Source organism: Octopus bimaculoides, chromosome 1, assembly GCF_046866305.1.
Source record: "Octopus bimaculoides isolate indiv1 chromosome 1, ASM4686630v1, whole genome shotgun sequence".
Classification (NCBI taxonomy): Eukaryota; Metazoa; Mollusca; class Cephalopoda; order Octopoda; family Octopodidae; genus Octopus; species Octopus bimaculoides.
In genome coordinates, this window is record NC_142928.1 from 135802895 (window position 1) to 135822016 (window position 19122).

Below are 19122 nucleotides of genomic sequence, written 5' to 3' on the forward strand. Positions count from 1 at the left end.
TATATATATATATATATAGTATATATATATATATATATATATATATATATATATATATATATTATATAATATATATATATATATATATATATATATATATATATATATATATATACACATATGTATATTATACTATATATATCTATATATATATATACATATATATATATATATATACACATATGTATATATACATATATATCTATATATATATATATATATATATATATATATATATATATACACATATGTATATATACATATATATCTATATATATATATATATATATATATATATAATATATATATACACATATGTATATATACATATATATCTATATATATATATATATTATTATATATATATATATATATATACACATATGTATATATACATATATATCTATATATATATATATATATATATATATATATATATATATATACATATGTATATATACATATATATCTATATATATATATATATATATATATATATATATATACACATATGTATATATACATATATATCTATATATATATATATATATAAATATATATATATATACATATGTATATATACATATATATCTATCTATATATATATATATATATATATATATATACATATGTATATAATAAATATATATAATATATATATATATATATATATATATATATATACATATATATATATATATATATATATATATATATATATATATATATATACATATGTATATATATATATATATATATATATATATATTTACACACACACACACACACACCCACACACACATTTCTCTCTCTCATATGTGTGTGTATGTTTGTGTGTGTATACTCACACATACATAATGACATGTGTGTGGCACACACATGTACATGCATGCACACATAAACACATATTTAATTGTACTAATCTCTCTCTCTCTCTTCCTAGGTACCTTCCACCCTTGTTTAACCTTCTCTTCTCTACTTCAAACGTAACTTATTTCTATTTTCTTAGTCTTTCTTTTTCCCCACATTCTCTTTTTTACTTCACTTTTACTGTTGCAATTCCACATTCTTTTCAAATATTCCATAGTCTTTCTATACTTGTTATTCTGCTCTTTCTCTCTCTCTCTCTCTCTTTTTTTTTTTTTTTTTTTTTTTTGCTTAAAGTGAATGCATTTTTCATTCAGTTCAACAATAGAGAGTAAATTTGAACAAGGAAAAATCCCCAGAGTTTATCCGCATTACAATACTTAGATCCTGTTTTTTAAGTGAGACAGCTCAATAAGTGAATATCTTTTCAAGTTTCCTTCTTTTAATATTGGTTTCAAATTTTGGCACAAGGCCTAGCAAGTTTGAGGGGCCAGATGAGTCAATTACATTGACCCCTGTGCTCAACTGGTACTTAATTTATTGATCCAGAAAGGGCAAAAGGCAAAGCTGATCTCATCGGAATTTGAACTCAGAATGTAAAAACAGATAAAATACCGCTAAGCATTTTTGCCTGGTGTGCTAACAATTCTGCCATCTCACTGCCTTCTTCCTTTCCTTTAATATTAGAAATTAGACTTTTGTTGCTTTATCACAAAGCTTTTTGTAGTAGCATTATTATTTTATTATATAAGGGCCTTTGCTATACAACTTTACTGAATTGGCATTCTGAGCAACCGTAAAAATCTAATTAGAGAGTTCTGATGTTTATATACAAAAGAAATAAACTGAACATAAACAGAAAAATAATATTAATATTAATACAGAAATCAATACTAGGAAGCCCAATGCTTGAATTATTTATATGTGTGCCTGTATGTGTGTTTGATGGGCTTCTTTCAGTTTCCATCTTCAAAATCTACTCACAAGGCTTTGGTCAGCCTGAGGCTATAGTAGAAGACACTTGCCCAAGGTGCCACATAGTGGGACTGAACCTGGAACTATGTGGTTGGGAAGCCAACTTCTTACCACACAGCCACACCTGTGCCTATGTTGATTCAGATTACAATACATGATCATCTGCAGTAGAATTAGCATCAGTGTCTTAATGTCTGCTTTTCCACACATGCATGTGTTGGATGAAATTTATTGAAACAAATTTTCAGCAACCAGATGCTCTTCCAGTTGCCAATCCTCATTTGTTTCTAGACGAGGTATTATTTCCTCTTGACTGGACATATTTGCATGGAAGATTGGAAATAAATGCTACCACTTATATGATGATGGTACTTCTTGACAGTTTCCATGTCAAGTCAAAACTAGAAGGCACACACACACACACACACACACACACACACACACACACACACACACACACACACACATTTGCTCACACATTTTAATGCTTACAATTTTGATGCTTAGAAGTAAAACCTTTTTAATGTAGGTGGCGGGGCTCCGAAAGGGGTCTCAGCCACCCCCATTAATGGGGATAAAACCCAGATTTAAAACACTGGATGATGATGATGATGAATGTAGCCTAATTCAGTAAGGACACATGACTTGGTTGTTAGGGTAATGCACTCAGAATTGCGAGATCATGGTTTCAGTTCCTTGATTGGGTGGTGCATTGTATTCTTGAACAAAACACTTCATCTCATGTTGCTCTGCGATCACATCAACACCTGACATGTGGTACACCATACACCTGTTCAAGCAAAGTAGATTTGATGGAGAGAGTGAGCTAATGTGCAGCACATACATTTTTATTCTTTTATTATTCTATTTCGGTCATTTGACTGCAGCCATGCTGGAACACCACCTTTTTAGTCGAAGAAATTGACCCCAGAACTTATTCTTTGTAAGCCTAGTATTTATTCTAACAGTCTCTTTTACCGAACAATTAAGTTCCGGGGACGTAAGCATACCAGCTTCGGTTGTCAAGATATATCAGGTCATCCCATACATTCTGCCTGATTATACCCTTTTTTAAAAGTTGAATGAAATTTAATAGTATTTTAGAATGTCTAATGGAATTAAAATTTTTTTTTATGCATTTATGCACATTTAAACTAATTGAATATTATTTTACAGGATAATAGAGTTAAAATTTTTTTGATTAAAGCCCTTTCTAACATGGAAGTATCCAAAGAGCATTTAAGGCACATAATGCTTTATGAGTACAAAAAAGGAAACTCTGTAGCCGCAGCGACTTGAAACATACTCTCTGTTTATGGGAAAGAATGTCTGAAGGAAAGAACTTGCAGAAGATAGTTTGCAAAATTCAGAAGTGGAGATTTCAGCCTTGAAGATAGAGATCGAACAGGATGCCCAGTTGAGTTTGATGATAAGCTCCTTGAGGCATTGCTTGAAGAAAATCCTGCATTATCAGTTGAAGGATTGGCAATAAAGCTTAGTTCAAACCATACTGCCTCATGAATTGTCCGAAAGCAACCACAAATCCTGAGTTGACATCTGCTCTTCTCTCCATTCTCGCAAACTCATTTCACTCTTTTTGAATAGACTTGTGACTGGTGACGTAAAATGGATCTTCTATTGAAATGTTAAACGTTGTAAACAGTGGCTTGGTAAAAGGGAAAAAGGTCAATCAAAACCGAGAAGGGAACTTCATGGGTAAAAGGTTCTTCTCTCTATCTGGTGGGATTGCAAAGGAGTAATTCATTTTGAATTGTTACCATCTAATGCAACAATCAATGCTCAAGTCTACTGTTAGCAATTAGAGCGTTTGAACCAAGCTTTGAAGGAAAAAAAGACCCACTCCAGTGAACTGTTTTCAGGACAATGCGCAACCTCACACTACCAAGATCACATCACAGAAGATTGAAGAGCTTGGTTGAGAAAAAATTCCTCATCCACCTTATTCTCCCGACCTTGCTCCTTCAGACTACCATTTGTTTCATAGTTTACAGAATCATTTGGGGACATAACTTTCGCAAGCCAGGAGGAGGTTGAAACTGACATTTCAGAGTACTTTGCTTTGAAACCAAAAGAGTTTTACATTGATGTGATTAAAAAGCTTGTAAAAAGATGGAAGGAAGTCATAGATAATCAGGGAAAGTGCATTGATGATTAAATTTCAATTACATATAACATTTGATCACTTGTTTTCTTTATTCAAAATTCATACAGAACTTATGGGATGACCTTATATATATATATATATATATATATATATATATATATATATATATATATATATATATATATATATGGGAGAATTTACGAAAAAAACAACAGACAAAGACAGGCGGTGTAAACAACAAATGGATGTATTAGTTTAACGCTTGAGAATAGAGAAAGTCTTTGACGTTTCGAGCCTACAATCTTCAACTGAAAGGAACACAGAAAGAAATAAGGAGAGAAACAAGGAGAAAAAATATATAAATGTAGTGGTCAGCGATCTATCATGGCGATGACAGGCTCTTTCAGTTTCTGTTTACCAAATCCACTCACAAGGCTTGTCAGCCTGAGGCTATAGTAGAGGACACTTGCCCAAGGTACCATGCAGTGGGACTGAACCCAAAACCATGTGGTTGGTAAGCAAGCTACTTGCCACAAACAAATTTGTGCTGGTTGTTCTGCAAAAGCTGAGTACTCATATGTTATCTTTGATGGGAGAGTCCATCAGTTCAGTAATTATTATCTAACATCAGTCCAGAAGAATTTTTGTCTAGTGTTCTACATGCCTTTTCTGACAGTCATTTCCTGAATAAGTTGTAATAAAATAAATTTAAAAAAAAAGACAAAAGGCAAAAATCATAAAATTGAAATTTCACAACTCTGTTGGCCATCAAAGAGCAACCATTTTTACAAGTTATTTAACAAGTAACGCAACACTTCTTACATATCAGCTGTTGCGTAAGTTATTTAGTGTTTAGAATTTGATACCAAGTAAGGCTGGCAAAAAAAACAAAAAAACTACAACAGCAACAAAATAATAATGAAAATTAAAAAAGAAAAACCCAAAAGTGAAGCCTTATAAATATATATTAGAAGAACAATAAATTTGAATCAACCTGCTGATATGCTGAAAGGGCTCATTAAGAACAAGCCAACATTTATTTATAGACTATATTTTCCTCTTTTAAAAACAGAGTTAGCTGAGGACTGAATTCATATGTAACAAACTGAACATTTCAAACTGTAATAATGTGCTAATTTAATTTCAAATATGAAAAAATATTCTCTCTCTATTTATCAATTTTTTTTTTTTTTTTCCTTTTTAAGATTGACAAAGAAACATTCATCAACCCAAGATTTTCTTCACATTCTTTTTGTTATGAATTTCTATCAAAAAAATATAATTTATTTTTTCCAAAGATATGTGATTTTTAGAGCAGAGATTGCCTATCCTCTCCATCTTTCTCATCTCTATATTTGATAGTTGTCTTTCTCATTTGCTTTTTGTTTTGTTTTGTAGTCAGTTTTCTTCCCCCCCCCTTTTTTTTCCTTAATTATTTGAAAGTAAGAAATAGTAATAAGATAAACAAATAAAATAAGAAAATTGTATAGAGGGGAAAAAAAGGCAGTAAAATATATGTATTCCTAAAATTTAATTCCAGTCCACAAAAGAAAAAAATTAATAAAATGAAACAAATATCATCTATAGATATTAATTCTATTGTTATTAAGCATCTCTGTCGGTGTATATTGCCTTTACACACACAGACACACACGCGTGCACACACACACATGTATGTGAGTGTGAATTTGCCTGAATCTAAATATATTTCATTTGTCTATGTATTTAAATAAAATAGGTCTGATGTGAAGATAGTCTATTGTTTGACTGACATTTTGCTATGTTTTGTAGCTCCAGTTGTCTTTAGCTACAACTAAATTCAAATAATTTTTTAAAATATAATCTTGCCATAGCAGTGTTGAAGATTTTTATCACATTTGAATACTGTTTTTTTCTTCCTCCTTTTGTGGTGAATTGGCTCAGTTTAAGAATTAGAGAGATTGTTATTTAGTGATTTAGATAATATAGTGAAGAATAAACCTTCATATTAGAAGTTCAAATGTTGCCATTAAGCATGGTGCTCTGTGACATTATGCAGAATGTGTTACTTGCTTTAATCAACCTAATTGAAACTGGATATTCCATCTTTACAGATAAGTGTTTGGTGCTGGGATTGGCATCCAGCAGTAAATACTTTCTGCTGTAATTCATGCAGATATTTAACTTTCATTCAAACTGTTCTTGTGTAGAAAATAATGGGGGTTGAACCAAGATAATGACAAACAATTATATCGCTATCTATGTATCATAAAAGGCATGATGCTGTAAAATTGTCTGAGATAAAATCTCTTCACAGCTTTGTTGTATTAAAAACATAGTGTATATTGGAGTGAGATTAAACATCATCACTGCACTGGCTCACAAGAATACCAGATACATTTTATCTTTCCCAAGGCTTGTTAATGCTATTTACCTGATAGTCACCAGCTTAAACGAAATTCATGCTTCAATATATGGAAAACATGAATAAAACATTCTTTGGTAATGCAGAAACTTTCATTGAGGCAGGTGACAATCAAGTGTAACAGCATGATAAGTCTTGAGAAAGGCAAAACTCCCCTGTTATTCTCACAAGTCACTGCATTTCAGACACTTCCATAATTTCATGTCTTCTAATGCTGTATATACATTTAGTATGATATACAGATGATGATTTTAATTTTATACTGAGTTTTTCTTCAGCTCAGTAAGCTTCCACAATACTAGTGAATGTTTTATTCACTGTTTCCTATACATCAATTCATGACATTCACTGAAGCAAGTGACAACCAAATGCACAGCATTGACAAGCCTCAAGAAAGGTTAAATGCATTTGTTGTCTTCATGAGTCACTTCAGTGATGATATTTCTCTTATTTCAGTATATGCTGTGTGTTTTAACACAACACAAGTTTATGAAGAGACTTTAATCTCAGATGATGTCACAGATTCGTTCATGCTTTCCAAAATGTGTACACATTTCAAAGTGACAAGCTGGCAGAATTGTTAGCCTGCTGAGCAAAATGCTTAGCAGGATTTTGTCTGTCTTTATCTTCTGAGTTCAAATTTCACCGAGGTCAACTTTGCCTTTCATCCTTTCGGGGTCAATAAAATAAGTAGTAGTCCAGCACTGAGATCAGTGTAATCGACTTGCTCTCTCTCGAGAAATTGCTGGCCTTGTGCCAAAATTTGAAATCAATATGTGTATAAATTTAGTATGGGATACATATGGCAATTATAATCTAATGTGCTCTGAATAATGTGTATTGACGTCGTGACGTGTGTGTGTATGTGTGTATGGATGGATGGATCTCCATCAGTTGCAATGATGATAATGCAGTTGTTCAATCAAATAGATGACCAGCTCATTGAATTATCATTTAAGTGGTTGAGCATTCCATAGATACATGTACTCTTTGTGTAATTCTCTGATAGAATCAGCATAAACCATATATATAACAAGGCTGTACCTTTAAATTATTGGTACAAACCATTTTATAGGCTTCTATAGTTTTCACTTAACCAAATTCATTTACCAGGTTGAGCATACCAAAAATAGAATTTGTCCAAGATGCCAAGGAATGGTGCTAAACCTAAGACCTTGTGGTTACAAAGCAAACTTCTTAGCCATTTGTCCATTGTCTGCATGTGCACACATTTAAAAAATGGTTTTGCAAAGAATTCTTGATACAGTCACAATATTTAAAGAAAGATTTTCTTAAATTAAGAATTATTAATTGCATTATTATATACTTAATGTATATGCTTTGTGTATTTTCCGGTGGCTGCAGTACATATGGAGGACATATACATATGTATATGTATATGGAGTACATATACATATACTCCAATGTATATGTATACATTGGAGTATGCATATACTGCAATGTATATACACTTTGGAGTATATACATTCTCAAAGCGTCAGGTGTTAAAACATCTCAGAGTTATGGACAGGTGAGGTAACTCACCTTCAGTCCCATTTCGGAGTGATTGAAGATGAGTTACCTCGCCTGGCCATGACTCTGAAGTGTTTTAACACCTAGCGCTTTGAGAATGTATATACTCCCATGCTATTGCAGCCACTGGAAAATACACGAAGCATATACATTAAGTATCTGTGGTTAATAGTATTTATTATACTAGAGCTGCTTTTATTTTATATGTAAATATTTATATATATATATATATATATATATATATATATATATATATATATATAAAACATTTAAAACCCCAGAATGACATGTTTCTGAAAGGAAGATTTTGTATTGTAAGTGCTTTTGCTGTTAAGTTTATCAAACTCATGTTTTGGGAAAATTGTAAACATCTAAAGCGCTTGCATACAATATGAAAACCTCCTTCCATAAAACTTATCATTTTTTGTTTTAGATTTTTGTTATATAGTTAATGATTTTTAAATCAAGAAACTCTTTCTTTAAATGCATATCCTTTATTTTCCATATGCCACCAGAAGTGTAGAGTTGTGTCGGTACAACAATGTAAATTAATGTAACAGTAGCAAAAATAATACTATATTCTTTACAAAATCTGTGAGGCTACAGGTTTGTTAAATGGACAGTAATTCAAACAGGGATTAATATATATCAGGTTTCAGATAACAATGTTTATAAAAGAAAGGTTTAAATAAGTATATTTGTATTGTCAGTTGAGCATTTAATGTGTTGTAGAAAATGTATCATAAACAGTGTTCGGCAATTTTAATTCTTGAATGTCACACTGGTTAGAATGGATAATTTCTGCCCCTCCTCCCCAGCCATTTATTACATCAGCCCTACACTCTTACAACCTACCCAAACACATTGTTACCCACTCTCCCTTTCATCTATCATCTATCTGTCTTTCTTTGTGTACTGTACCATCATTATTATTATTATTATTATTATTATCATCATCAAGGCGGAAAGCTGGCAGAATTGTTAGCACGCTGGATAAAATGCTTTGTGGTATTTTGCCCATTCCTACACTATGAATTTAAATTCTGCCAAAGTTGACTTTACCTTTCATCCTTTCAGGGCTGATAAAAGAAGTACCAGTTAAACACTGGAGTCGACATAATCAATTCATCCCCTCCCTCATAATTGCTGCCCTTGTGGCAGAATTTGAAACCATTATTAATTATTATCATCAAGACGATGAGCTGGCAGAATCGTTAGCACATCGGACAAAATGCTTAGCAGTATTTTGCCTGTCATTACATTCTGAGTTCAAATTCCACCGAGGTCGACTTTGCTTTTCATCTTTTCAGGGTGGACAAGTTAAGCACCAGTGAAACACTGCGGTCGATGTGATCAACTTACCCCTTCCCCACAAATTTCAGACCTTGTGCCTATAGTAGAAAGGATTATTATTATTATTATTATTATTATTATTATTATTATTATTATTATTATTATTATGCTGCTGCTCTACACTACTCTACGTCCTTTTCTGCACTGTCAATTATCTCCTTTTCCCTACCTTTTTTCAACTCGTGTATCATTGGTCATTCTTCAACCCTACACAATTTCCACAGTTGTCACCTACTTTTCCTACCCACCTACTTATACTTGCTCTTCATAATATTCAACCTCCCACCCATGAGTATAGCCTCTTCTTCCAGATTAAACTGCAAAAAAAAAGAAACAAGAAAGAAAAATCTTCAATTAAATATATGTATTTCAAATTTTGTGTATACTAGAGAAAAATTGCTAATCCTAACAAATAACATAAAAAATATATTATTTTACCCTTCACAATTTATAATGAAAAATTATGAAAACTGAAAATAAATAAATATCCTTCTATGAAAAACAAGTTATAAAAATGTTCAGTTCATTAATTTTTTTATTTTACTTTTGTATTTTTTTACTTTTTTGTTTACATAACATTTTATGTGGTCTCCTTGAGAAACAAGTTCTATTTCTGACATTAACAGCTAGTTGGTGTTTTGTTATCAATGCCATTACTTGTAATTTAACTCTTTAGAAATTATTGGCTACTTGCTTGAATGTGGATGGCTCTAACATTATTTATCTTATAATGCCAATGTTTTTGGTACTGCCTTTGTGAGATTATATACAGATTTTTGGTAATAGAATCTGCATGTGTGTGTGCATACGTGTGGTGTACATGGATATGCATGCGTGAGAGAGAGAGCATATGTGTGTGTTTGAGAGAGTCATGTGTATGTGTGTGTGTGTGTGTGTGTGTGTGTGTACAAATAGTTATAAGTGTTTGTGTATTTTGAATTCAAAGCCTGAAAACAAAATGTCTGTGCGTCTATAAAGATTTTTTTTTTAAAAGAAGTCATTTTGAAACATATCAGCTTCTTTAACTTAATATATATGATACGATCATTAAAACAATTTGTATTTTTATAATTAAGATATTTTTGCTATTGTTAGTTTGTTGTGGCCTGGTTGAATTTCAAGATACAAAGCAATTTATCAAGATATAACTTGTGAGATGCATCACTCTCCTGTTGCTGATAACAATGGTAATGGTGGTGGTTGTTATTCACAGAGATAACAGATTTTTTTTCCTTCTATCTCTATAAATAGGAGAATATGCAGACATCTAACAACTTAACGAATTTTCGAGTATTACACTTGATCTATCACCGTTTAATACTGCCATTTTTATGTAATTCTTGGGTGCCTCCAGTGGAGTCTATTCTGTTACAAGTATTCAGGCAAGGTCTGGTTTGAGGATAGCTTCCTGTTTCTCTCTCAACAGTCTTGCAAACCCTGATAAGGAGTTATGGGCACTCGTCTTCTTCATTAGAAACAGTAGAAAATCTACAAAAAGTACAGATGTTCTGGTTAGACATCAGTGGAATCAATCTCACATATCTGAAAGATTTTGTAAGGTCCTCTGCATGGCCCTTTTATCCCTGAGTAACTTTAAAAAAAAGCAAGACATCATAAACTGCCCTCACTACAGAATGTTAGTTATTGTTCCCTTGACATCAATCTATGAAAATTTTACTATAAACTAACAAATCACCCTTTCTTTCGCCATATCTGTGTCACACACACTCAAACACAAGTTTGGCACTACCCCTCCTCTGTAAGGCCTACACCTGCACAACTGTAGGTAGATCACATTCCCTGCAGGGGTAATCTCAGGGACCGCCCAGCTTCTTGACAGGTGGGTTGAGTACTCTATGCTCCTCCCTCTTGTGGCCACAATTGAGATTTAGCAATTTTCTCTTTTGTTCAATCATTAGTTCGTTTGTTAGTTCTTCTTTAAATTAACATTTACGACTTGGTATTTAAATCTTGTTTACCTTTTTTCTCATATCTTACAACCCACTGAATTATATATTCCCATACTACTCTCAACATTCTGTTCTTTCATGTGAACCTCACTTCTCTATTTCAGTCCATTCTCAAACATTTTTCATGAACATTTCCAACTAATTATGAATAAATCTGTTCAGCTATTCATAACTATCTGTCATTTATTTAATCAATAATATTACTTTATTACAATACTCCACTAATAAATGTAATTTAACTGAATTTTTATACTGCTTTATTTCTTTTCCTCTAAGCCTACATGTATTAAGTGTGTAATGTGTGTTAATTAGTTATATTTTAAATTGATAATTTGTTAATTAAAATGTCATGAAAACAAGCTTGACATTAAACATCTTTCAAAACTTTTGTTAAAAAGCAAAAATTGTTTCTATTTCCTTCTTTGCATGTATCTGATATGTTTGTCAATTCAAAGATTAATTGTATTTATTCTTTCTCTGAAATTCTAGCATTGTGTACTTTTTAAACTAATCTATTATATTGTTTAGTTAGTTCTAATCACCAGCTAAGTTACAAATATTTTTTTAATTCTATTTTTCTAGGTGAGTCATTTATAATCTACCATGTATTTTGCTGTTGATAAGGAAAATGTACATTGATTCAAACTTTTCCACCATAATAGAAGGTAAATGTTCCTTTTTTTAATAATATATATATATATATATATATATATATATATATATATATATATATACACATATTTTTAGTTGTTCTAAAAAAAAATTTTTTAGCAATCCAGTTGATAATCATAAATATGACTATATGACTTTCAAAGATTTACACTGTTGAATACCCAATACTGGGTTTAGTCTAGCCAATTCTGACTATTATTAAAAAGAGCCGGATCAAAGGAGTGCATACAAAGAATGCACTAGAATTCTATAATTAATTTTTCTTCTTTTCCTTTGAGATATTTTAGTTGAAATCTTTTATGCTTCTTGAACATTAACAAACTGTTGTTCATTACTTACTAAATTGATTTTTTTTTCCTTTTCCATCTTTTTGATTCCTTTCTTTTTCACTCTTATTTATTCTTATTCATGAATTGGGTTATTTTTTTGTTTTACTTTTTTGAGAAGAGAAATATTCTTTATCAGAATTATAATCTCTCTCTACATATATTTAGATACTTCATTTTTGTTTACTAAATATTACACTGCATAATATGTACCAATTATGCCTTTGATACCTACATGGATTTGCAGGATAACTAAGACCAGTGAATAACTGTTTTACTCTTTATCGACTGTTGAGTTAACTAACTGAATTACCTAGAATTTTTCCAAGTGATCTATTTAGCCAAAGAGGTGCTTCTAAATTAACTTTCCATGATCTATTTGACCCCCTCTGCATTACTTAAATTCATAGATACATTTTGGCCAGTATTGGCCCAGGTCATGACTAGCTAAATAGTACTACCTAAAGAAGATATTTAATCATATTTCCTGTCACAGTCATACTTTGGACATTGTTACCTGTTTGAATGTTTACAGGTATTGATGGTTTATCTAAATTTGTTGGAGGAATTTGTCCAGGAACCACTTGAATATTATGGGATTCTTTTCTTCCCTTGCATGTCATAGCATGCATGATGCTAAAGGGAACAGAGCCTATTGGTTGGAATGATTTATTTAAAGGTTAAAACAATGTTCTTGAGCAAAAATAGGTAATTTAACAGTTGTCTGAATTTGTTCAAAAATACAATGTTTTTCCCCTTTGTTGAGACTACTTTATTTAAAAAACAAAATTGTATTTAAGAAATAAAAATAAAATTGTAAATACTTCTCATATTTGCTGACTTACTTCAGGTAAATTTGGAGACAGTGAAGCATTTGACTTGTATGACTCAATATAATACAGCTATCCTACAAATGTGTGTGTGTATATAGAGAGGTAGACGAGGGAGAGAACAGAAAGAGACAGCGATGTGAATCTGAGTTTTAGGATGCAATATTAATCTACTGAAGACAAGAATAACAGTCATGTCATTGCCATTACAACCAGTTAACTATGGAAATTCTATAGTAAAATTGTCCCAACATATACTATCACAGTTATCACATAGGTATAACCTTTCACCAGCCTTGGTGGTGGTAAACTACACAGCAGAATGCCAAACTGGATGCTTTAACATAATTAGTTTGATACATCACTGTTTTAAGACTGAAATTCTAGCTGAGTTGTCTCTGCTTTTATCATTCTAAAGTCAAATTACTTGATCTTCTGCAAAATTGCATTGTATGCCCTGAAAGGAAATCAATATCACAAAATAATAACTAAATTTATAGTTTGGTGTTGTTTAATCCAAGGTTACTCTGATCAAGTAGACTTAATCTTAATCAAAGATGTTCCAACTATGACCATCACAACATTTTGTATATCTATTATTTACATTATTTACAGTTGATGGATATTTGTCCTTATCTTGTTTGTTGTTAACAGTAAAGATGACAAATATCCGTCAACTGTAAATAATGTACATAATTCCTCATCTCTTAAATATAGAACTGTATTTTGTATACCATTAACTGCCATTGTCCAATGTTTTCTCATTTATTATTTCAGATAGCAGAGTGTGAATCTAAGTAGATTCAGCTATTATTTCTAGCAAGTCAAATGACCATGTTGACTTGATTCATCATCTTGTTTAACACTACCACCTGATCCTTTGGTAGCTTTAGTGACATCCACTTCTTTTTAAGTATTCAGGCCAGGGCTTTGACTTGAGAATACCTTATTGTTTTCCTCCCAGCAGCCTTGGAGACCCTGAAAAAGGTTATGACCATTGTCCTGTCTCTTGATTGAGGAATTAAAAAAAAACAAAAGGACAAAATATAAAGTTACTCTTATTGCAGGTGCAGGCATGGCTGCGTGGTACGAAGTGTTCTTCCCAACCACATGGTTCTGGTTCAGTCCCACTGCATGGCACCTTGGGCAAGTGTTTTTTACTATAGCCTCAGGTTAACCAAAGCCTTGTGAGTGGATTTGGTAGACAGAAGCTGAAAGAAGCCCGGTGTGTGTGTGTGTGTCTGTGTCTGTGTGTGTGCGTGCCTGTTTGTCCCTCCACCATTGCTTGACAACCAATGCTGGTGTGTTTAGGTCCCCATATCTTAGCGGTTTGGCAAATGAGACTGATAAAATAAGCATAGGATTACAAAGAATAAGTCTTGGGGTCGATTTCTTCGACTAAAACCCTTTAAGGTGGTGCTCCAGCATGACTGCAGTCAAATGACTGAAACAAGTAAAAGAATAAAAGAATTGGCTTGTAGTCTAATGTTTTGTTGTGTATGGCCATGTCATGTTGAATGTAATGGCTCTTGTTCAGTAACCAAAGTTAAGCAACATCAAGTCTAGTAAATAATATTTAGATAGGTGACTGCTTGATAATCCTAGATGCTGTGGGTCTCACCTTTTACTTGTATTACACCTTAGGACTATACAATAAGGTCTACCAATTCAGTACTGCAGTCAATGGTACTGACTAACCTCACTCACTCAAATCTATTGGCTTTGTGTCTGAATTAGAAAACATTATTATTATTATTATTGAATAAAGGAAAGGCAGCAAGTTGGTGGAATTGTTACCATGCCTGAAAAAAATTGTTAGCAGCAGCAGTTCTTCAGTTCTTTGCATTCTGGGTTCAAATGTTGTCAAAGTTGACTTTGCTTTTCATCCTTTTGGAATCAATAAAATATGTATTTGAGTACTGGGGTTAATATAATCAACTCTCCCCCTCTCCAGAATTACTTGCTTTGTGCCAAAATTAGAAAAAATTATTACATAATGGAGAAGGGCAACAGTGAAAAATTCCAAGTACACAAGTTCTATTTGTTACTTAGAGTTCAACAAGAACAGAATGAATGTCTTTTTCTTTTAAATAATCAAATAATTATATCTTGACCTTCTGACCTTACTAAATCATTGAAAATAAGGAAAACAAAATAAATATCAACTGAACTACCTGCTCATTGAAGTAGCTTGTAAGTGGCTGAGTTTCTCACTGACACATCTACACTGAATGTAATTTATAGGCAGAATCAGCCTGATTAAATGTATGACAAGGACAAATTTTTTGAATCTCAGGCACAGTCCATTTGATGGACGTTCACACAGAGCCATTTTAGCATTAAAGGCCCCCAGGCAAATCAATGAACTAGGCCCTAAATTATATATTGACACTAAGCCACAACTTGCATAGATTAGAATTAGGCCCCTGAACAACTGCCAGTGTGCCCATGCCTTAAGATAACACTGCATCCACACAGTTTCTGCCTCTTCACTTTCATTCACAAAACTTAGATTGATTGGTAAAAGACATTTGACCAAGATGCTGCCACACAATAAGATTGAACCTGGGTTAGTGAGATTGTGAAGTAATTTTTTTAAACATTTGGCCGTGCAGTATATTTCACATGGTTATATTTCACCATGTAAAATATAACCAGAAAAAATATGGTTTTATTTGAAAAAACAAAAATAGATCACACAAATATTTTTAAAAAGTGATATTTGAACATCATATGATTATTTGATTGCTTACAGAAGTTGACCATGCATAGTCCACTCCAGTGTAAATAATTACCAAAATGAAAAAGAAAAAAATCTACTTACAATATCAGGCTTTAAAATCTATTGGGATTAATTTAATCATTCATTGCTCTGTTGATAAAAATGATAGAGAAAAGTGAAAGTGATTTTCTAAATGTAAAACAAGAAACTCTGGTTTATTCAATTTTTCAACCATAAACTACAGAAACTTTTATCAATTTCATTCTGCCAATATTAAAAAGTAAGTGCTGTTCTTTAACTTAATATCTACTGTGACATATTTATTCAATTTCAGAATAAAATAGAATATTTTTATGGCAGCTGTGTTGTAATGTTTTGTCTTCAGTTAGTTGGTGGCTAGATTAGTGATCATTCATTCAATTTTTGTGATTCACTCAGCACATTATTTGGGAGGAGAATGTCTGCAGAAATTGTGTGTAAGGAACATCTGGAGCATTGTAAATCATTAAATAATTTAAACTTGACTTGAATCTTTTATCATCATCATCATCATCATCATCAGTATCATCATTGTAGTGAGCTGGCAAAATTGTTAGTGCAGCAGACAAAATATTTAGCAGCGTTTGTTCTAGATCTTTACTTTCTGAGTTCAAATGCCACAAAGATCAACTATGCCTTTCATCACTGAATGGATGAAAGACATAGTCAAGTATTGTTGTCAATGCAATAGGCTTAAACTGTCATTTCAAAATTGCTAGCTTTGTGCCTATAGTAAAAAGAATTATCATTATTATCATTATTATTCCTTTGTAATACAGTGTAGGTAAAAATGCACCAGAGTCTTTAGTCATCTGTCAAGTCGCAACAAGGACCTCAGACAGATAATACTTTCCTTAAGATGTGTGCTGTACCCAATAAGGCTGCTTTTTGCAAGACATCAATTTTGCATGGGATTTCCACAGCCATCTTTTTTCTCTGTCTGTCTTATCTTCAACATCCCTTTGAAATTGACCATGCATTCTTTTCTTTACCCACCTATTTTCAGTTTCATTCGTTTTCAATTTCTTGTACAGTGCTTTATCTTTACAATCTTTCATCCTACACAAGACTGACCTTCCTACTTCTAATAATAGCAGTCTTGTGGCATTTTTTTACATACTATGCTATGTTGTTTTCTTCTGCTCTAATGCTGTGTTCACATCCAGTAAGTCCTCTTCCTCCTCTTTTTCTTGATACATACAGTCTGTCTGTGTCACTTTTTGGGTGGAGTGACCCATATCTAGTTAGCAACTTCCTTGTCTTTCTGTCTAAGCAGTTTAGCTCATCTACTGTCCATGCGATTACCCCTGCTCCAGATCTAAGGAGTGAAACCACCCAGGTGTTGATAGCTTTGATCTTAATCCATCCATTTAATTTTGACTTAAGGATCAGTCTCAGTCTGCGCAAGTACTCCACCTTAAATTTTTCTATCATTTCTTTCTCCATCAATTTATACATTTATTATTATTATTATTATTATTATTATCTTCTGGTTTTACATTCTAAGTTGAAATTCTGTCGTGGTTGACTTTGCCTTTCATCTTTTTGGTGTTGCTAAAATAAGAACCAGCTGAATACTGGGGTCAGTATAATTGTCTATCCCGGCTTCCTCTAAAATTCTTAGCCTTGTGCCAAAATTTGCAAGAATTCTTTTTCTTATTAGTTAGACAGATGACATAGTAGCCTGTTAGACTAAATATATTTAGTTTAACCTCTACATTTGAATCCAGGTTTTGAATTCTGTTTGGTTTGACATTCTCTTTACCATTTCTTGATGAAAGAATAATAAATTAACTGAGATAATGAAATGAACTACACCTGCCCATTAAATAATGATCAATTTCGTACCAAAGTTAAATATTATTACAGGTGCAATCATGGGTGTGTGGTGAGGTTTGTTTTCCAACTGCATGATTGGAGGTTTAGTCCCTCTGTGTGGTACCTTGGGCAAGTGTCTTCTATTATAGCCTTGAGTGAAACAATAGCTTGTGAGTGGATTTCATAGACATAGAATGTGAAAGAACCCTGTCACGTGCACGTGCGTGCATGTGCATGTGTATGTGTGTGTGTGTTCATCATTACTTGGCAACTGGTGTTGATTTGTTGCAGTTGAATGATCGAAACAAGATAAAAGATTATTTAGTTGAAGGAAGGGTGGTGGGTAGTAGAATTATTAGAGTGTTGCACAATTAATTTCGCAATATTTAGATTTGTCAAGGTGGCAAGCTGTCAGAAATGTTAGCATGCTGGGCGAAATGCTTAGCGGTATTTCGTCTGTCTTTACATTCTGAGTTGAAAGTCCGCGAAGGTCAACTTTGCCTTTCATCCTTTCAGGGTCGATAAATTAAGTACCAGTTGCGTACTGGGATCAATCTAATCAACTGGCCCCCTCCCCGCAAATTTCAAGCCTTGTGCCTAAAGTAGAAAAGAATATTTAGATATGTCTATTTACATTCATAGTTAAAACTCTGCCAGGGTTTACTTTGCCTTTCATCATTTCAGAGTCAATAAAATAAGATAAATAGCTTTCAAATACTGTTCAATCTAATTGTCTATATCCTATTATTAAAAGAATTTGCGGTTTCGTACTTATACCAGAAATCAGCACAGTAACATAAGATGACCATTGCAAGCTCTCCCATCTATGAAGTTGGTTCAGTTTTGTTCAGCTTAAAATCATGGACAGACAGATGTTCCAAATATTTTCATGGGAGATTTACAGTCCTTAGAACTGAGAGTATCTTGTTTGCCATAAAAAAATCAGTTTGCCACAGGAGATGTGCAACATTTTTTATGAAAGCTTTTATAGTGTTGAGAAAAATTAAGGCATCTTTTGACAGAAATTGGTGCCTTAATCATTATTTGTATATGTTTTATTCTATTGAACTGGTCAGACTGCTCCAAGCATTTAGCAATTTATGCAGTAGGTTCATTAATTATAATAGTAAATTAAACTGTTCTATATTTAAGAGATGAGGAATTATTTACATTATTTACATTAGACGGATATTTGTCCTCATCTTGTTTGTTGTTAGCACGTTTCGGCTGATATACCCTCCAGCCTTCGTCAGGTGTCTTGGGGAAATTTCGAACCTGGGTTCTCATTCCTAACGATGTTACTATTATTATATTATTATTATTATTACTATTATTAATCAGGTCGCTGCCGTGAATAGAACTCGGAATCTTTGGGTTAGTAGCCCGCGCTCTTAACCACTACGCCATATGCCCGTGGGCAATTATGGAGTGAATTTTAGGGCTTATAAATCTATTATTTTTCTATCCTTCCTCAATACCGGTTCCCAT

At 32.5% G+C, this 19122-nt stretch overlaps 1 protein-coding gene across 27 annotated transcripts in view; it reads left to right on the forward strand.

The window, feature by feature from the left end:
• LOC106871495 (anion exchange protein 3) overlaps positions 1–19122 on the forward strand; it is a 746335-nt gene that overhangs the window by 230494 nt on the left and 496719 nt on the right. For 4 of the 27 annotated variants that reach the window (XM_089359039.1, XM_089359041.1, XM_089359112.1 and 1 more), the window contains exon 2: positions 11810–11892. The exons of the other annotated variants lie outside the window; for them this stretch is intronic. The gene's annotated coding sequence lies outside the window, so the exon portion shown is untranslated. The remainder of the gene's footprint in view (positions 1–11809; positions 11893–19122) is intronic. 27 annotated transcript variants of the gene reach the window in all.